The sequence below is a fragment of the Schistocerca piceifrons genome, chromosome 6 (genome assembly GCF_021461385.2).
Source record: "Schistocerca piceifrons isolate TAMUIC-IGC-003096 chromosome 6, iqSchPice1.1, whole genome shotgun sequence".
Lineage (NCBI taxonomy): Eukaryota > Metazoa > Arthropoda > Insecta > Orthoptera > Acrididae > Schistocerca > Schistocerca piceifrons.
The window spans coordinates 72,175,839-72,193,483 of NC_060143.1; positions in this window are offsets into that span (position 1 = coordinate 72,175,839).

The following is a 17,645-nucleotide window of genomic DNA, read 5'->3' on the forward strand; positions in this document are numbered from 1 at the left end:
TCGAAACAAGTCCCCGGGAGTAGATAACATTCCATTAGAACTACTGACGGCCTTGGGAGAGCCAGTGCTGACAAAACTCAACCGTCTGGTGAGCAAGATGTATGAGACAGACGAATTACCCTCAGACTCCAACAAGAATATAATAATTCCAATCCCAAAGAAATCAGGTGCTGACAGATGTGAAAATTACCGAACTATCAGTTTAATAAGTCACGGATGCATAATACTAACGCGAATTCTTTACAGACGAATGGAAAAACTGATAGAAGCCGACCTCGGGGAAGATCAGTTTGGATTCCGTACAAATATTGGAACACGTGCGGCAATACTGACCCTACGACTTATCTTAGAAGCTAGATTAAAGAAAGGCAAACCTACATTTCTAGCATTTGTAGACTTACAGAAAGCTTTTTACAATATTGACTGGAATACTCTCTTTCAAATTCGGAAGGTGGTAGGGGTAAAATACAGGGAGCGAAAGGCTATTTACAATTTGTACAGAAACCAGATGGCAGTTGTAAGAGTCGAGGGGCATGAAAGGCAAGCAGTGGTTGGAAGGGAGTGAGACATGGTTGTAGCCTCTCCCCGATGTTATTCAATCTCTATACTGAGCAAGCCGTGAAGGAAACAAAAGAAAAATTCGGAGTAGGTATTAAAATCCACGGAGAAGAAATAAAAACTTTGAGGTTCGCCGATGACATTGTTATTCTGTCAGAGACAGCAAAGGACTTGGAAGAGCAGTTGAACGGTATGGACAGTGTCATGAAAGGAGGGTGTAAGATGAACATCAACAAAAACAAAACTAGGATAATGGAATGTAGTCGAATAAAGTCGGGTGATGCTGAGGGAATTAGATTAGGAAATGAGACACTTAAAGTAGTAAAGGAGTTTTGCTATTTGGGGAGGAAAATAACTGATGATGGTCGAAGTAGAGAGGATATCAAATGTCGACTTGCAATGGCAAGGAAAGCGTTTCTGAAGAAGAGAAATTTGTTAACATCGAGTATAGATTTAAGTGTCAGGAAGTCATTTCTGAAAGTATTTGTATGGAGCGTAGCCATGTATGGAAGTGAAACATGGACGATAAATAGTTTGGACAAGAAGAGAATAGAAGCTTTCGAAATGTTGTGATACAGAAGAATGCTGAAGATTAGTTGGGTAGATCACATAACTAATGAGGAAGTATTGAATAGGATTGGGGAGAAGAGAAGTTTGTGGCACAACTTGACTAGAAGAAGGGATCGGTTGGTAGGACATGTGTTGAGGCATCAAGGGATCACCAATTTAGAATTGGAGGGCAGCGTGGAGGGTAAAAATCGTAGAGGGAGACAAAGAGATGAATACACTAAAAAGAATCAGAAGGATGCAGGTTGCAGTAGGTACTGGGAGATGAAGAAGGTTGCACAGGATAGAGTAGCATGGAGAGCTGCATTAAACTAGTCTCAGGACTGAAGACCACAACAACAAATTGCTGACATGAGGAAAGTTTCAATCGATTCCTCATACACAAACAGCAGCTGACCGGCGTTGCCTTGGGAAACGTTGTTGTGATGCCTCGTGTAAGGAGGAGGAATGCGTACCATCCCGTTTCCGACTTTAATAAAGGTCGGATTGTAGCCTATCGCGATTGCGGTTTATCGTATCGCGACATTTCTGCTCGCGTTGGTCGAGATCCAATGACTGTTAGCAGAATATGGAATCAGTGGGTTCAAGAGGGTAATACGGATTGCCGTGCTGGATCCCAACGGCCTCTTATCACTAGCAGTCGAGATGACAGGCATCTTATCCGCATGGCCGTAACGGATAGTGCAGCCACGTCTAAATCCCTGAGTCAACAGATGGGGGCGTTTGCAAGACAACAACCATCTGCACGAGCAGTTCGACGACGTTTACAGCAGCATGGACTATCAGCTCGGAGACCATGGCTGCGGTTACCCTTGACGCTGCGTCATAGACAGGAGCGCCTGCGATGGTGTACTCAACGACGAACCTGAGTGCACGAATGGCAAATCGTCATTTTTCGGATCAATCCAGGTTCTGTTTACAGCATCATGATGGGCGCATCCGTGTTTGGCGACATAGCGGTGAATGCACATTGGAAGCGTGTATTCGTCATCACCATACTGGCGTATCACCCGGCGTGATGTTATGGGGTGCCATTGGTTACACGTCTCGGTCACCTCTTGTTCGCGTTGACGGCACTTTGAACAGTGGACGTTACATTTCAGATGTGTCACGACCGTGGCTCTATACGCTTCATTCGATCCCTGCGGAACCCTACATTTCAGCAGGATAATGCACGACCGCATGTTGCATGTCCTGTACGGGCCTTTCTGGATACCGAAAATGTTCGACTGCTGCACTGGCTAGCACATTCTCCAGATCTCTCACCAACTGAAAACGTCTGATGAATGGTGGCCGAGCAACTGGCTCGTCGCAATACGCCAGTTACACTCTTGATGAAGTGTGGCATCGTGTTGAAGCTCCATGGGTAGCTGTGCCTGTACACGCCATCCAAGCTCTGTTTGACTCAATGGCAATGCGTATGAAGGCCCTTATTAGGGCCAGAGGTGGTTGTTCTGGATTTTGATTTCTCAGGATCTATGCACCCAAATTACGTGAAAATGTAATCATATGTCATTTCTAGTATAATATATTTGTCCAATGAATACCATTTTATCATCTGCATTTCTTCTTGGTGTAGGAATTTTGATGGCCAGTCTGCACAGCCAACTGAGCAATTTGAACAGCCTATCTGAACGGTTTGCATTAGGCTGTTCAAATTGCACATTTGGCTGTGGGGCTTGATAGGGATTAATATGGATTGGCTTATCAACGAAATCCACTTTCATTTGGATAGGTTCGTCAATTTGGGAGACAGAATCCGCATTTGGCGATCGAGAAGTCTCTTCAGCCTCAAAAAGTGACTGTGTGGTGTTCAGTGTGCAATCACGGAATAATCGGTGCGATATTACTTGATGGCACTGTGACTACCGAACGTTGCGTGAAGGCTTTGGATGATGATTTCATCCAAATTATCTAGAGTGACCCTGCTTTCGACGAGATGTGGTTCATGCAAGACAGAGCTGGACTCCATCGAAGCAGGAGAGTGTTTGATATCCTGGAGGATCACTATATATATATATAAGAACGTGATAATTTATTTATACACTCCTGGAAATTGAAATAAGAACACCGTGAATTCATTGTCCCAGGAAGGGGAAACTTTATTGACACATTCCTGGGGTCAGATACATCACATGATCACACTGACAGAACCACAGGCACATAGACACAGGCAACAGAGCATGCACAATGTCGGCACTAGTACAGTGTATATCCACCTTTCGCAGCAATGCAGGCTGCTATTCTCCCATGGAGACGATCGTACAGATGCTGGATGTAGTCCTGTGGAACGGCTTGCCATGCCATTTCCACCTGGCGCCTCAGTTGGACCAGCGTTCGTGCTGGACGTGCAGACCGCGTGAGACGACGCTTCATCCAGTCCCAAACATGCTCAATGGGGGACAGATCCGGAGATCTTGCTGGCCAGGGTAGTTGACTTACACCTTCTAGAGCACGTTGGGTGGCACGGGATACATGCGGACGTGCATTGTCCTGTTGGAATAGCAAGTTCCCTTGCCGGTCTAGGAATGGTAGAACGATGGGTTCGATGACGGTTTGGATGTACCGTGCACTATTCAGTGTCCCCTCGACGATCACCAGTGGTGTACGGCCAGTGTAGGAGATCGCTCCCCACACCATGATGCCGGGTGTTGGCCCTGTGTGCCTCGGTCGTATGCAGTCCTGATTGTGGCGCTCACCTGCACGGCGCCAAACACGCATACGACCATCATTGGCACCAAGGCAGAAGCGACTCTCATCGCTGAAGACGACACGTCTCCATTCGTCCCTCCATTCACGCCTGTCGCGACACCACTGGAGGCGGGCTGCACGATGTTGGGGCGTGAGCGGAAGACGGCCTAACGGTGTGCGGGACCGTAGCCCAGCTTCATGGAGACGTTTGCGAATGGTCCTCGCCGATACCCCAGGAGCAACAGTGTCCCTAATTTGCTGGGAAGTGGCGGTGCGGTCCCCTACGGCACTGCGTAGGATCTTACGGTCTTGGCGTGCATCCGTGCGTCGCTGCGGTCCGGTCCCAGGTCGACGGGCACGTGCAACTTCCGCCGACCACTGGCGACAACATCGATGTACTGTGGAGACCTCACGCGCCACGTGTTGAGCAATTCGGCGGTACGTCCACCAGGCCTCCCGCATGCCCACTATACGCCCTCGCTCAAAGTCCGTCAACTGCACATACGGTTCACGTCCACGCTGTCGCGGCATGCTACCAGTGTTAAAGACTGCGATGGAGCTCCGTATGCCACGGCAAACTGGCTGACACTGACGGCGGCGGTGCACAAATGCTGTGCAGCTAGCGCCATTCGACGGCCAACACCGCGGTTCCTGGTGTGTCCGCTGTGCCGTGCGTGTGATCATTGCTTGTACAGCCCTCTCGCAGTGTCCGGAGCAAGTATGGTGGGTCTGACACACCGGTGTCAATGTGTTCTGTTTTCCGTTTCCAGGAGTGTATAAAGAAACAAAACATTTTCGAAAGATATAAGCTTCATATCTTTCAAAAATGTTTTGTTTCTTTATATAAATAAATTACGGTGGTGAACTTTATGAAAAAAACGTAAATTTCTTACGAACTACGGTATGCACACACTTTATTCAATATGTATATATATATATAAAGATCATCATAATACATTTATATAAAGAAGCAAAACATGTCCGAAGGATATGAAGCTTACAAGGGATTAATGTGTTGTAGTCGGTGTTGTTTTCAGTTCTAAGATTGACTTGCAGCTCTCCACACTAGTCCACTATGTGCAAAACCTCCTCATCTCTGCAGCCTATATCGTTCTGAACCTGCTTACTGTATTTACCCCTTGATTTCGCTGTTTCATTTTCGCACCCCTCCTGAAACACTTTCCTCCATTAACGAAGTAATGGTTCTTTGTTTCCTCAGGATTTGGTCTGTCAACCGGCCATCTCCCTTAGTTAAGTTGGCTACAGATTTCTCTTTACCCAATTCGATTCCATACCTTGTCCGCAGTTATTCAGTTTACCCATTAAATCCTCAACAGTCTCCTGTAGCACCACATTTTCAAACTGTCTATTCTCCTCTTGTTTCAACTGTTTATCGTCCACGTTTCACATTCGCAAAAGACTACACTTCATACAAAGCCTCCAGAAAAGACTTCCAGTTAATTAAATTTATATTCGTTGTCAACAAATTTCCTATTTACGAAGCTATTTTCATCCTATGGCTAGTCTGTATTTTATAACCATTCTAGTTCTACCACCATCACCTATTTTGCTACCCAAATAGCAAAACAGAATGTCTGGCATAATAACTTGTTTCCCTCGTCATCATCAAATTTAATTCAACTACATTCGATTATCATTGTTTTACTTTTATCCACATCCATCTTACAACCTCTTCCGAAGACATTGTCTCACGAAAGGAGGCATTCGTGAGCATGAGATAAGAGTCACATTAAACTTACATTTAGCAAAAAGTAAACAAACAAAAAACACAAAATAGCATATATAGAAAGGAATAAAATTATACAGTAAATTGCCCACAGAGATAGAACAGACAAATACATTTCAAATATTCAAAACGTTTGTTGGCGTGCACGCCTTAAATAACTTATATTAAAAATTCTGGGGTTATTTGGATATAAAACGTAAATTAATAATTTAAAAAAGCCGACACAAATAAATTCGAAAAGTAAAAAAAAAAAAAAACATTTTATTGCCCCTTAGAGTTTAAGACAAGAAGCAATATTTTGACGGGAGCGTCGTCGCGTCGGTGGAACCGCTCTAAGTAAACAAAAAATTAACAGCAGCTATTCTTTCTGGAACAGCATACTTTCGTTATTGCTGGTTATAAGCTTTTTCTGTTTGACATCATCTCTTACAGTCGTGACTGTCCAACATCCACACCTCAGAATAGCTATTTAAGTTATAATTACTTCATATGTAATATATGAAAATCAGTCTGTCTTCATTTAGTCTTACATAGCTACAGAATAGACTTACCTACTTACTTTGCACCATATTTTTCCATAATTACATGCGAACTTAGTTTCATGCATTAGTGTACCTTACGAGGCCTGTGTCGTGCAGCGGTTTGATGATAGCGTACTAACTCACGCTTCATTAAACAGACAGCACAATTCGCACGGTGCAAGTTACATGGGGTGTAGAGCATGAATAAGTGTAGCGACCCGCACAGGCAATCCCGTGAGGGCACACGTCGTTGATGGTTGTGTCTTTAGTGCGAATTTTTCGGAGTAAATTAATGAAGACTTAGGCTCAACGATTAGATATTGTTGTTTTGGTATTTACCTGTATTGGATAGGTAGCTTACTTGTATTTCAATTTCATGCTGTATGATTTCTGGATGTAATTATTGTTTTTATTTTATTTGATTACCAGTCACCCGGCGTAAAATATTACTACTTATATTAATGGAGCAATACATATTGGCTATTTACTTTTTTGAGGTTTCTTTTTTACTAGTATTACGGAACGATCGACACTCTGTTCGCACATTCACACAAATAGATTCCGGGGCGGAACACGAAACTGCGACGCGAATAATGTTCACTTATTAGATTTACGTAGTTCCTTTTTTTTTTTAAAGTCACACATACGTTCATTGACTTTGTTTTAGTATGTACTTAGCTGATTTAGGGAACATATGAATAAGCAGCGTTAATAATTGTGAATGAAGTTGGAAGAAAGTGGGCGGCCATTGCTCTCTTTTGCTACAGGCTACCTAGACTATTCGAGCAAAATAATTTAATTTAGTACCGAATTGTAGACCTCAAAAAGAAATACAGTAAAGTCTTGCGAGAGCATATGTTTATCTTTAACAATTGAGTCACAATCAACCACTTTCTTCTTTGTAGTTGCTGAAACGGGCGACTTCAAATGACAAAAATCATCATTGTTGGTCAACCGCGCAAGATAAATACACTCCTGGAAATGGAAAAAAGAACACATTGACACCGGTGTGTCAGACCCACCATACTTGCTCCGGACACTGCGAGAGGGCTGTACAAGCAATGATCACACGCACGGCACAGCGGACACACCAGGAACCGCGGTGTTGGCCGTCGAATGGCGCTAGCTGCGCAGCATTTGTGCACCGCCGCCGTCAGTGTCAGCCAGTTTGCCGTGGCATACGGAGCTCCATCGCAGTCTTTAACACTGGTAGCATGCCGCGACAGTGTGGACGTGAACTGTATGTGCAGTTGACGGACTTTGAGCGAGGGCGTATAGTGGGCATGCGGGAGGCCGGGTGGACGTACCGCCGAATTGCTCAACACGTGGGGCGTGAGGTCTCCCCAGTACATCGATGTTGTCGCCAGTGGTCGGCGGAAGGTGCACGTGCCCGTCGACCTGGGACCGGACCGCAGCTCCGCACGGATGCACGCCAAGACCGTAGGATCCTACGCAGTGCCGTAGGGGATCGCACCGCCACTTCCCAGCAAATTAGGGACACTGTTGCTCTTGGGGTATTGGCGAGGACCATTCGCAACCGTCTCCATGAAGCTGGGCTACGGTCCCGCACACCGTTAGGCCGTCTTCCGCTCACGCCCCAACATCGTGCAGCCCGCCTCCAGTGGTGTCGCGACAGGCGTGAATGGAGGGACGAATGGAGACGTGTCGTCTTCAGCGATGAGAGTCGCTTCTGCCTTCTACATCTACATTGATACTCCGCAAGCCACCCAACGGTGTGTGGCGGAGGGCCAATGATGCTTTGGTGCCAATGATGGTCGTATGCGTGTTTGGCGCCGTGCAGGTGAGCGCCACAATCAGGACTGCATACGACCGAGGCACACAGGGGCAACACCCGGCTTCATGGTGTGGGGAGCGATCTCCTACACTGGCCGTACACCACTGGTGATCGTCGAGGGGACACTGAATAGTGCACGGTACATCCAAACCGTCATCGAACCCATCGTTCTACCATTCCTAGACCGGCAAGGGAACTTGCTGTTCCAACAGGACAATGCACGTCCGCATGTATCACGTGCCACCCAACGTGCTCTAGAAGGTGTAAGTCAACTACCCTGGCCAGCAAGATCTCCGGATCTGTCCCCCATTGAGCATGTTTGGGACTGGATGAAGCGTCGTCTCACGCGGTCTGCACGTCCAGCACGAACGCTGATCCAGCTGAGGCGCCAGGTGGAAATGGCATGGCAAGCCGTTCCACAGGACTACATCCAGCATCTGTACGATCGTCTCCATGGGAGAATAGCAGCCTGCATTGCTGCGAAAGGTGGATATGCACTGTACTAGTGCCGACATTGTGCATGCTCTGTTGCCTGTGTCTATGTGCCTGTGGTTCTGTCAGTGTGATCATGTGATGTATCTGACCCCAGGAATGTGTCAATTAAGTTTCCCCTTCCTGGGACAATGAATTCACGGTGTTCTTATTTCAATTTCCAGGAGTGTATATGTTCTTGCGGAATTTAATTTAGATATTTTTTGTGCTCTGCTATGTGGTACTACTTAACTTGATGAAGCTCTTATGTATTCCATAACGTATATCAAGACATCGCGCTAGCGGAAAATATTTTTACTTAGTTGATGAAATTTAAATGATTGAACAAATGTCCATGGAACATAGCTAAGAAACCTCCTGATCAAACCATCTTTCTAATAAAAAACCTGCATTAAAATCGGGCCTTTCGTTTGGGGGCTACGATGGTGCATGCAAACACACAGGCACACACGTTAAACTTACGTCACCCCTTCGTTTGCATTGGGTGTTAAAAACAGAGCTTGGAATGGCAAAACGTTACTAGTATCTAATAGTAAATGACTGTCATTCTACAGTAAACTGTCGTAGTTTAATGCATCTACGTGCAAAATCTTATCCCCAGGATGTGCGGTGCACAATTTTAAACTCTCTTCAATTTCTTGAGTTCACCACGTCACTCATTGTGTTGCCGACTTATCTTGATCGGGTGGGCCATGGAGACAATACTAACAGTTCAACAGAATGCGTGTATCCACAAGGTTCTGATGCCAGCCGAAAGTGTAAGTTTGTTTGTTTCTGTTTGTGTGCGTGTGTGTTAGTGTGTGTGTGTGTGTGTGTGTGTGTGTGTGTCTGTGTGTGTATGTATGTGTTTGTGCGGAATGATAACAGCAACTAGTGATGTAGTACAAAGTAATGGCATAAATGATATATTATTGTAGGCGTGAATTGTTTCGTTTTTCAAGTAATCTAACACGTCTAATTAGCATTTTCTAAACGACCTTTGGATGCATGTACAACTAACTAATTAACACCCGTTAAGCTGGTCTACATATCTCATTTGCTGTCACTGATTGGATTACCGTCTCATTGGCAAACCTCAAACATTTTATTCCTTCTCCCTGAATTTTAATATATATAGAGCAATATATTTTAACAAGAAAGATGGATGTAAAAAGCTACCAGTCGAAGTGTTTGTCAGCGGAAACAGAGTGGAGTACATGACGTCGAAGAAGTCGTTTTTGTTGAGAGACGGAAGGTTGCCTGTGAGCAGTGAGTGGGTCATATCACCAGGACGCCAGCCACAAACATAGCACAAAACCTGTTGGGGTCGGCAGCAGACATTGGGAGTTGAAGTGTACTCGGGGTCCGTATCAAATGGGGCAACTACCGTCAGACAAGTGCTAATCTCCGGGCTAAGGAAGGCTGCCTTTTACACAACAACGTACAGGAATGACACGCCCAACATACTTAAAACCTAATGTGAATAAAAAAATATTTAAAACCGTGTGCGTTGTCATGAACCACTGTAATGTCAGAGGAGTATGCTCAATTTCCAACGTAGTTTGGAAACACTTTCATGTTTTCTGCTATTTTATTCACATTCATATATGTGTGAATGTGTTTGTTTATGATTCATTACTTTTTCATTCCGTTGTTGTTTCGTGTACAGGAGAACACAGCGATATTGCTCCTCAAACCCCATCACAGAATATAATAAGCGAAGCGTGTGTGGGTGAACTCTATCAGTTTGTCACTGTTGTTTGCCTCGTTTTTTTTCTCTGGTTTCTTAATTGTGCCAAATTTTATAACTTACTACTGAGACACACATACATATTCCTAACTTTTTGAGTACAATAGATACACCATGCGGCCATGAGTATATGAGAGAAAGCAGGAGTAGACGAATTTTGCTATTTGGGAAGCATAGTAACAGATGATATCCGAAATACAAAGTGTATATGATTAAGTCTGGCAATAGCAAGAAAAACACTTCTGAGAAAGAGAAATTTATTAATATCCCAAATGTCACGAAATATTTTCTTAACATATTTATCCGGAGAGCGGTAGTCGAAATGCGAGTGATAAACGGATCAGCCAAGAAAAGAGCAGTGACATGTGGTGCTCCAGAGATTAGATGTGTAGATCAAGTTGCTAATGACAAGATACTGAATCTATTTGACGAAGAAAGAAAATAATGCTTCAACTTGACTAATAGAAGGGTTAGTTGACAGAACACATCCTCAGACATCATAGAGTCGTCAAGTTGGTAATGGAGGAAACTTAATCGGGATAAAAACTGTAGAGGGAGATAAACATTGACATACACCGACGAGGTTCAAAGGATTATAGTTGTGGTAGTTATGCAGAGATAATGCAGAAGATCACAACCACAACAGATAATTACTGTCTCTAGTTCTAATGACAGACAGAGCAAGATAGCGCAATGGTTAGCATACTGGAGTCGCATTCGGGAGGACGACGGTTCAAACACTCGCCCGACCATATTGATTTAGGTTTTTGTGATTTTCCTAAATCGCTTCCGGTAAATGCTCAGGTGGTTCCTGTTGAAGGGGACGGCCGACTTCCTTCCTCATCCTTCCATAATCCGGTTGGACTGATGACCTCACTGTTTGGCTCCTTCTCTAAATCAACCAACCAACCATCTAATGACACTTTGACTTAACTTCTTATGACAAGTCGAGTGTCCGTTATAGCATGAGTGTCGATTGTCACAGCAGTCCACTTTTGAAGCTCAGTGTTACGTGAGTATGGTTGTTTTGTGGAAGATCAGGGTTCGATTCCTGGTACTACCATGTTGCACTCAGCCACTTTGAACTGTTTAATAGAGGAGCAGCGGCTATAATGTCAAGAAAACCGATAACGATCAGGAGATCGATGTGCCGACCACATGCACCTCCGTACCACGTCCTCACGACCCCATTGGCAGAGGATGACGCGGCGGTCGGTCGGCCTTGATTGGCCCGTCTAGGACCAGAACTCGGAGCTTTGCTTTGCGGTGTTTAAGGTGATCTGCAGTGCTGAACAGAATCTCTCAAGTTTTACGTGGTGTAATGCCACTTGTAATCACGTAGGTCATGGGAGCGAGGGGGCGGGGGCGAGGGAGGGGCTGCCATTGGTCTCCCCCCACACAGACGAATACTTAAAAATGGAGTTGAAGGACGTCCGCAGTTCGCTCATCGCCAGTCGTGAGAGCTTTTTGTTGCCTACAGCCTCAACACTGAGTGACTGTCGTCGGCAGGAATTTTATTCCACCAGTAGACCACAGAAGAATACGCATATCCCATTTCTACGGTCGGAACTGTTACGTTATTATATCTGGTACAAGACGATAACAAAAAGAGTTTCGTTTTCCAAACTATTGTCGTGACATGAGGGGCTTTCAACTAGTAATGCAATAGCCTTTTTTCTTGACCAGTTATCGAATTGAATGGAGATTATGTTGAGAAACTGGGTTTTCAGAATGAGAGTCCCACTCTGCAGCGGAGTGTGCGCTGATACGAAACTTCCTGGCAGATTAAAACTGTGTGCCGGACCGAGACTCGAACTCGGGACCTTTGCCTTTCGCGGGCAAGTGCTCTACCATCTGAGATACCCAAGCACGACTCATGCCCCCATCCTCACAGCTTTACTTCCGCCAGTACCTCGTCTCCTACTTTCCAAACTTCACAGAAGCTCTCCTGCGAACCTGGGTTTTGTTGGAAAAAGAGTGGTGAATCATATAGTGCATTAGAATCGTGAATAAAACCACCTGCTTTCAGAAAAAAAGTGTTGCATTACTTATTGAGCGCGAATCGTATATCTCGGCATTTTATCACACGAGAAATCCATAAAGATCGTAGTATAGTTAGTCATTACGAAACACGTTTTTCACTAGAATAGCGACGTTAACATAAACAACCAGAACTGTTGCAGTGTCTACGATATATGACCTTTACCATGTATGACTGCTGGATCTCGTTCTTCCCCTTTCTTCAATGTTACGAATGTTACGGCGAGAGCTTCGTCTCATATGGTCTGAATTATGCTCTGAATAGAAGATTCATTCAGTTTCATGTCATTTGTGAAGTAGATCACTGTAATATCAGAACGTACGACTGATGTAACTGAGGGCTAGTCGTCACCTCCTGAACGAGGTATGAAACGATCAGGGCTGTTTTTCAGGCACCGAGCCCCTAGTAAAACGTAATGAGTTAGTCTCTGGAAACAAAGAGGATGCTGGGGAACATAATAAGCCATTTAGTTCTCATTAAGGAATACCAGATGAAAAATATACTTCAAAGAATGCAGCTGATGGCGGCGTCCCGCCTTGCTTATAAACAGCACAAAAAAACGCCGCTATCAGGGTATAAACATGAAGAATTATCATCATCCTTCTGTAACACAACATTTCAAACCCCGTTACTCGTAATTATAAAAGATATTGAAATAAAATAAGTAGTCGACACGGCTAAACAATCACAGAGATATTGCCTAGAACTTTTGAGATCAGATATTTGATTTATTTTTTAATATAGAACCACAAATAATTCACCAATGACTTACATTCACATTCAGTGGCATAATGTCTAAGCAGTGGTAATTTTTAGCAGGGATTCAAGTGTGTACCAAAAGTCTTCGGACACCTCACCAGAACAGTTGGGCTTAAATGAGAGTTACTTCTTCGCTCTCTAGTGTGACGCTCTGTCTGTCTGCGTCAACGTTTTGTCTTGAGAGGGGAGGAGGGGGCACCAAAACAACTGTCTCAACGCTAAAAGCGGTGTGCTTTGACGTCCTGACGTCTTAAATTAGCAGCCACCTAATACGAGAGCCGTTCGGCTAGTAGGGCTGTGTTGTGAGTAATCGAACACTACCCATCGAAAAGGCTGCAGGAGCGTCTGCACTGCCCCTGCAGAGTGTGGTTGAGAATTGCCATGAAGAAGGAAGTGTGTGGCAGTTGTGTTAGGCGGGCTGCATTCATTAAGGCGAAGCCTCTCAGCGGGCTCTCCTATTTGGCGGGAGACATTGGTGATCCAGACACCTTTACTCGCTCACACTCCGCTCACAACTGAAAAGAGCGTCTTGATGCGATGGACGGGCACACTAGAGACACTTGTCATAGTCTGTGAAAAGCCTCGTCGGATTTTCACAGTGGTTTCCATTTCGCTACCGATCGTTCCACACTTTCCGAATAGCCCTAGTAAGTGTAGTTTATAAGGATGTGGGTCCAGCAGGGCGTCTTGTTGGTACGTTTACCACTATTTAGTTTACCGAAAGAATCTCTCTGAGTTCTCAGTCTGAATCTGGTAATGATAGCAGTTTCTCTGGAGACTGATGAGCGCTTAGTGTTGCGTATTGTTGGAATTGATATGGTTCATGAGCAAATCTCTAACTAAAGCCAAGACTGTCAATGAGATTCAGGGCGGGGTTTTGAGAAAGTGAGTCCAATGAAACGAATCACATCTTTGAGAAGAACTGAGCCTCTACGAGTAATTACGTACTTTCAGATGTGTAGCATCAGTATCATCAGCGTATTCTTCTGAACTCTATCCTCCTAGCTGTAACCATTCTCCCCTATTCTGTGCCGTCCTATTAATGCCTTGATAATTTTAGCACTTTGTTACTTCCCACTTACCTGTGACTTGTTTCCTTCTTTAGGTTCTCTTCGATTTCTTTCCCGAATTTTACCTCCCAAAATGTGTTAGAAAGTTCATTGCGTCTAACATACGAGTAAGTGACCAAAAAGTAATATTTTCCTTTACTTTACAGTTGCTCAAAAATGGTTCAAATTGCTCTAAGCACTGTGGGACTTAACATCTGAGGTCATCAGTCCCCTAGACTTAGAAGTACTTAACTAACCTAAGGACATCACACACGACCACGTCCGAGGCAGGATTCGAATCTGCGACCGTAGCAGCAGCATGGTTCCGGACTGAAACGCCTAGAACTGTTCGGCCACAGCGGCTGGCGTTTCGCAGTTGCTCTGAGGTTTCTCTGATGATTGATTTCTTTAAGATTCTGTTCATTACTTTCTTTCCTGGCCTGTTGGTCCTCGTTAGTCTTTTCCAAATCCGCTTTTCTAACGCTACTAAGCGCTTTCTGCCATTTCAGCGGTGTATGTAGCATATGCAGGATATATTGGCTTCGAGCAGTGCTGGCTGTCTTGACTCTAAAGGCTCTGGTGAGTGTCCCCTTTCCCACTCACGCCGATCTTCCGGTGTATATGAAAAGTCGAGCGTGATGAGGAACTTGTGACAGCGGCTGGGTGGCGGCATGCAGGCGCTCGGCCCGGTAGCAGGCGTTGGCGGCATTCCGCGGTCTGCGCACAGCCGCTGCCGCTGTTGCTGGGGAGGCGCCCGCAAGCTGCTCATCCCAGCCGAGTTGGACGGAAACCGCCAGAGTTTCCGATAAGCGAGCGGCGCGCCTCCTGGCGGCGTTTCCTGCCTTGACGGAGGACTCCTCCTCAGGTGCCGCCTGTCAGGCCACGGCACGGCTCGGCTTCTTCCAGCTGAGCGCAGTTCTGCATGCTTCCTCAGACGCCATATGACGTCTGGACTCATTCTGGCAATACCGTGGAGGCTATTACAATTGCAGCAACTGGAGGGATAGCAAGTAACGTAACATTTCCATACTGTCCGTAGACAGCATGGCACATTAAACTTGTTCGTGATTTGGGTGTATACTGGGTGCGAAATTTAGCACACACAGCTGCCGAATCTGGCGTCTACAGTGGCTCTTACCCGGCTGGTATCGAGTCAAAGTGCGGTTGAATGGCTAATACGTATTAGGCCTAAGGCTAGGAAAATAAGTCATGGATTATGTTCACAAAATCACTCTACTTATTCGAACTAGTCTCCCCGTGAATTAACAAACAGCTGAAATCTCTTTAAAAGTGTATTCAAACAATCACTGCAGTCTTATATTAGAACAAATAAGCCCTCGGTCACAAATATTAAGTCAAAATTGGTCAGGTTTCGACGCTACTATGAGTGTCGTCTTCAGAATTAAGCTAACTATTCTAAAACATATTAGGTATATAATGCATTAACAAAATTAAAGTTTGTACTGACTGGAAAGAGATGCAGTACTTACAAGTCACATTTTAAAAAAAATCTAAGCCGGAAAGGTGACGTCATGAATAGTTGTAAATAAGATGGCGAGCCGCTAAAGGCTACTCGCACTTGAGTAAACAATGGTTGCAACAAGACTTTTTAAAATGTGACTTGTAAGTACTACATCTCTTTCCAGTCAGTACAAACTTTAATTTTATTAATGTATTATATACCTAATATGTTTTAGAACAGTTAGTTTTATTCTGAAGACGACGCTCATAGTAGCGTCGAAACCTGGTCAATTTTGACGTAATATTTGTGAGCGAGGGCTTATTTGTTCTAATATAATTCTGACACGGTCACTGAACCTTAGCAGCTATGTTCAAAGTTTTATAAATCACTGCAGTCCTTTATTGTAATATCATTTAGTACTGCAGTACAATTTTCTCGGATGTGCGGAACGGTGTGTTATCACTGATAACTACATTCGGGGGAATAACCATAAGTCGACTGGGTGATCCAGCAGTATGATCCGTTTACTGACCAAAATCTCGCACACGATCTCGCTTGGTGGGCTGGGTCGTTGACGTGAAGGAGCGACCACGACCCTGGCTCTAGGCATTCTCGCCGGCAAACAAAGAACTTAACACAAAACTTGATGTTGCCTTGCTGTTCCATCTTCCTTTTCTGACGAGTGTCAGATTCGTACTATTACATTCGCAGCCGGGGCGTTTGCTGTTCTTCGCGACTGTTGTTGAACCTTCAAGGGTCGTAACACCACAATTCGGCACGAGGTAGAATTTCAGCTTGGAATTTCATTTTGGCAGTCCTAATGGAACTGAGACACAATGAGTACGTCATTCTACGCTGCTTCAGCTCTGTGACAGAGTTCATCAATAGTAGTGGCTGCGAATAGGCGGCGTGGCAGGCATTATGTTTTCAGTGGGTGAGAGATCCAGAGAAAGTGCTAGCCAGGGAACAGTCGAATACCCTCTGTATCGACGTAGTTCAGGACAGCATGACAAAAGTAATGGGATACCTCCTAATACCGTGTCGGAGCTCCTATTACCCCGAATGGACTCCACAAGAAGTTAGAAGTCCTTGCAGAAATAGTAAGCTACGCTACCTCTATACCCTTCCAAAGCTGCGAAAGTGTTGCTGGTGCAGGATTTGGTGCATAAAGTGACTTGTCGATTAAGTTTCATGTCAGACGATCGTTCGCTCAAATTATCCAGAATGCCCTTCAAACGTCATCCATAAACATTCCATAGTTGTTTGGGAACATGAAGTCAATGAATGGCTAAAAATGGTCACACCACATAGCCGGAAATAACATTTCAAGTCGATGATCGGTTCAGTTGGACCAAAGGACCCAGTCCATTCCAAGTAAGCACAAACAAGACCATTATGGAGCCACCACTAGCTTGTACAGTGCCTTGGGTCCATGGCTCTCGTAGGGTCTGCGCCATACTCGAACCCTACGATCTAGCAGACTTCTCTTGGACAGGTGTCCCTTAGTTGCCATTGTTCGTCTGTTTTTTATGTCTTTACTCCGCCCATCACGGATTACTTTACTGCCTAGGTAGCAGAATTACTTAACTTCATCTGCTTCATGATCCGCAGGTCCGATGTTAAGTTTCTCGCTGTTCTCATTTCTGCTACTTCTCATTACTCTCCTCTTTCTTCGATTTACTCTTAATCCGTAATCTGTACTCATTAGACGTTTAATTTCATTCAGCACATTCCGTAATTCTTCTTCGCTGTCACTGAGGGTAGCGATGTCATCTGCGAATCTTGTCATTGATATTTTTTCGCCTTGGATCTTAATCCCACTGTTGAACCTTCCTTTTATTTCCGTCATTGCTCAATGTACATCCTTTTGAATCCGAACACTTTGTTCCTGGTCTCCCACTCTCATAGCTCCCTCTTACCTGTTGTACCTATTGTATGTCACTCATCTTTCCCTATGACTTATCCCCATTATTCTCAGATTTTTTAAACATCTTGCTCCATTTGGCACTGTCTTACGCTTTTTCCACGTTGTCAAATCCTATGAAGCGCACACGGCGACAGTAGAAGTAACTGAGAAACCGCACCTCTACGTGCATCCGCCGTGTCACGTGGCGAAAACAGGTCCTGACGTATCCACCGCGAGTTGGCTATTAAGGCCGGTTTACGAACTTCAGATAGGAGTTCCGTCACAGCCAGCAAATTGAAGAGCTCCACTACGCCGCGCCAAGAATTGT